Here is a 4,349-nt window from a genome sequence, read left to right on the forward strand (position 1 = left end):
GAGATTCAAAATAAAACCACACTGAGATACCACCTTACACAAGTTAGAATGGCCAAAATTAGAAGACAGGAAACAACTTGTGTTGGAGAAAAGGCAAATTTTAACTGAAGTGACTGGACAAAGTTGAACATTTGTTCTCAATGGAACAATGTCATCTAGGTTAATCAGTAAGTTAATGGCTTCTCTTGGCTGGATCACATGACCCAGCATGATACTGGCATGCTCCATGGTGAGGTACTGCAATGCTATGTGTGCAAATACCCAGCCACTTGAGCTTTCAATAAAACAAAGGATCATCTTAAACCATTTCAGTAAAAAAAAAATTTAAAAAAATATTGCTTTTTTATTGGTCTGCTTTGCCTCTTGAACTGGCTTGGAGTGTTGTTCATGACAGAAGACACAGGAGTTAGTTAGTTAATTAGTTAGTACTCCACACTCCTTGGGCTTCAATACTTCCTACTCTTTAAGCCTCAGCACATTCTTGCTGAAATAATGGTATTCTTTGTTAACATCGTCATTGTCATGGGACCAATATCCCTGTGGACTGGAATGCTGTAAGCAGCTTTTTTTCTGATTTCTTCAAAATCCACCTCTCCAACCAAGGTGGGTTTAGTCATGATGAGATCTTGAACTCTTTTTATTTTCATATTGATCAGTGCAATGCCCTCCTTGATCATATCTGCTATGATTGGGAATGCCTGAATCAGAGACCAAAATGTCTGCAAGAACTGTCTGTTTCTTCATTTGCTCTTTGGGAGTGTACTAATGAATATTGTAATAGTGGCATCACCTCCAGGGTATTCACAAGCCCCGTCTATCTGTATTGGCACTGCAATGGGCATTCCAACATTTTTTGACCTTCCAACCACAACCACATTCTTCCCTAGGGTTGGGATGTCCATTCACTTAATTATTTCCCAGACACTCCATGGGACCACTGGTAACACATTTGCTCCACATTAATTACATAAAATCATCAGCATCTTTGGAGAAAACACTACTGCAGATGTTTATTTCATCAGTATGTTTTGGAAGAGACAGCTGAACAAGAAGGCCATCTACATTATAATCATCATTTTTAAAATTATGTTCAGTTAGCTGATATATAATACCTCATTAGTTTTTGATGTAGTGTTCAATGATTCACAAGTTCTATGCAAACAAACAATAGATCAGAGGTTGAAAATTTGAGGCTGCTGGTGACTTTCAAAGCTTTTCTATGGAAAGAGGAAAACAAAATTCTTATTGGGGTGCATTGGGTAGAAGGGGAAAGCAAGAGATTATATACAATTGCTATCCGTAAGAGTTTTATCAAAGGAGCAGCCCCACTATCCATGATTTGGAATAAAAGATTCATTGTAAATAGTGCTTTGTGCAACTGCGGGAAGAGCTGAAAGCAAAGGTCTAAGAGAAAAGTCACTACTCAGGGTTTGCTCATGGGAGTAGTTGAGAAGTCTGGGTGATTCTGTCTCCGGGTTTAGTTGTAGGCCAAAAGTCAGCAGAAGTGCTCCATCCATTGAAGTTTCCAACTCCCTGCCTCCTCTCTGGACTATTTTCTAATCATCCTTTGAAATTCTATTCAGACATGGCCTCCCACAGAAGCCCTTCTTGAACCTACTGGCATACCTCTTCTGGCTCTGTTGATCATTTCTATGTGATTCCATATACCTCTCCTGTGGGCATTCCCTGGTAGAGCTCCCAGCAGTTAGTAGGTGTCCCAAATGTTTGTACAATTGACTTGAATTCTGTTTCTCCTGAGATCCTGAACTCCTTGAGGGCAGGAACTATGCTCCCTCTCTAAATATTTACTGACTCAATACAAAGATGGACAGTTGAGTGGGTAAATGAGCAGGACCAGAAGTCTGAACACAGCCTGAAGGTTCCGAAATTTGTGTGTCCTGTATTTGTTATCTACTTCTTTTACTTATGCTAAATGACCTCTTTGGTGTTCACAGTTCATCCCTCTTCCTCAGCATTCTGAAACTTGATGAACATGTTCACATTTGGCTCCTATTAGCCCTTGTAATATTATATATTTTAATTGTTTGTGCTCTGTCATCATTTTTCCTAGTTATTCTCATATGAAAGTCCCTCTCATTACTTTAATTGACTTCCTTGGGATACTTACAGTTTTGATATACCTTTCTTAATATGTAGTAACATGAAATGGTATGGCATTATAGATGCAAATGCATGATAATATTATGCAAGCTTGAGATTTTGCTGCACATAAGTTATAGGGAGGCTTGTCAAAGGATTAACCTGTATATTAATCATGCTGAATATATATATATTTAACTAAGGCAACCTATAGGGTACAGCCTGCTTAATGCTTAATGCCTCTCTAACCCTGCAGGGAGCAAAGGTGCATTCTTAGGCCCCTAAAATAGAAATAACCTCTCTGCTCACCTAATATTCCCTGATGGTTGCTCTTTGCACCCATTCTGATGTCATGAAGGAAACAAAGGCCTCTTCTGTGATCCTGAGGTGCCAGATTGGCTGGGCAAAGCCAAAGGGGCATTTTAAATAAAGGCTCCAGACATTTATTTAGCCTCAAAATTACTTCTCCAAATTTGCACATTGTGCAACACTGCAGATCTTCAAATGTATTTCTGTAATTGGCTCCAATTACAGAATGTAATTGTCTTATGTTGTAACTTTTCTTTTTGTCATGGGGAGGGAGTAGGGAAGGGATTAGTTGTCTTTTTTTCCCCTTCCCAAGAACTGCCAAAATAATTTTGACTCTCCCAGATGAAGTAAGTTTTAAAATTGTGGTTCTCCTGAGGTTCATTTGGAAGAAGACACAGCAATTCTGAGAAACCAATGATGGGGGCTGCCAAGATGTTCCATTTCCTTGGCTGTGGCTTCTGTTTCCTTGCATCAAGGTCAGTGTGAGAACAAAACCATGGTTTTCGAGGATTGGAGAGGCTTGTTCAAACACTTGTCCTTGCCCACCTCAAAGTCTCCTGCCTTGCATGGCAATATTGCCTTAAACCCAGAGTTTAGGGTTTGTTGTGGAGGTTGGATCTTCACTTCCTCTTGCTCTTTCCCAAGCTCAGCCATTCATACTGGCTGAGTTGCACCTGGGAAAATTGGGATGCACACTTGGCTCAGGCTATTTTTGAGGTGTGCAGTTTCTAGGAAATTGGAGATTGCCATCTCATACCGTTCTGTGTCTCCATCCTTGGTTTTGAGATAAAGTATGAAGGGTTAGAGCAAAGGACTGAATAAGAATTATTCAGGGATTATATAAGAAACATAGAATTTCAGAGCTGTGAGTTCCTTTTAGACAGAATTGCAGAGAGGAAGGAGCAGAATTAACTGAATCAGACTGACCTGGGAGGCCTGGCACAATTTGACTATCAAGTGTTGACTCCTGAACTGTCAGCCTCTTCATAGCTTTGGGAAGATTGGTAAAGTAGCAGTTTTTTGAAATGGAATTTTAGTGATGTACAGAGAAGAGGAGTGAGGTACAACAGCGTGTGCCACTTTTCCAAGCACTGTTTTACCAGAACCAGATGGTACAAATATTTAGCCTCTGAGTCTCACTTTAGTTGAGGTGTTGTTTGGGGCGGGGAATGAGATCATATGTTGAATGAAGACTGAAATGTAGCAGGTGGCTATAGTGAGTGCATACATTATTATCACTGGTTAGTACAGTCTTTATTTGAAAGATAAATGCACCAAAGCCCCCCAAATTTAGATGATTTATCTAACAACACAGAGCATTTAATGGCAGCACAAGAACAGAGCCGTTTTTCCTGACATTCAGAGGGGTACTTTTTACCATTTCACTACCCTATAATCTTTTAGGTAAGCTCTCATGAGAAAGTAAAATGAAATGGTTTCAATAAAAGTTTTTCATGATTGTATTTTTGATATCAAAATACTTTTAATGTGAAAATGAAAGATTTCATGGTTGAGCTTTCTGCAGGCTGGAGCCAAAGGGAGTGTCTTTCTGCCTGCCCCGGTTCCCATGTCATCTGGGCACTTTCCCTATGAAACCATTTATAAACATTGCTCTATGTGAGTCCCTTAAGCTTGGTGCTAAAAACAAAGCATGAAAATTGCGTCCCTTTCCCCAAGTTGTTCATTGCTTTTGGGGGAAAAAATTAGGAAGTAAATCAATGATATACAGTTTAATGAACTCTGTGATTGATGTTAGCCCAGAGGAAGGCACTTAATTAAGGTGAATGTGTTTAGGGTCATTGAGAGCCATCAGCCCTGCACTGAGCCTGGAAGGCTGGGTAAGAGATGGGCAGAGGAGAGGGAGAGGTGTGGAGGTAGAATGGAGAGACTAAGGGAAGTGTCAGGAAGAGCTAGAGGCCATAAGGGAATGCTGATGAGTG

General features: G+C 40.1%; 1 pseudogene; it reads right to left on the minus strand.

Moving 5' to 3' along the window:
* Positions 1-414: 414 nt before the first annotated feature.
* LOC101687045 lies at positions 415-3,063 on the minus strand (annotated as a pseudogene).
* Positions 3,064-4,349: the final 1,286 nt, after the last annotated feature.

Source organism: Mustela putorius, unplaced genomic scaffold (genome assembly GCF_011764305.1).
Source record: "Mustela putorius furo isolate JIRA1106 unplaced genomic scaffold, ASM1176430v1.1 tig00000056_pilon_pilon_pilon, whole genome shotgun sequence".
Taxonomy (NCBI): Eukaryota; Metazoa; Chordata; class Mammalia; order Carnivora; family Mustelidae; genus Mustela; species Mustela putorius.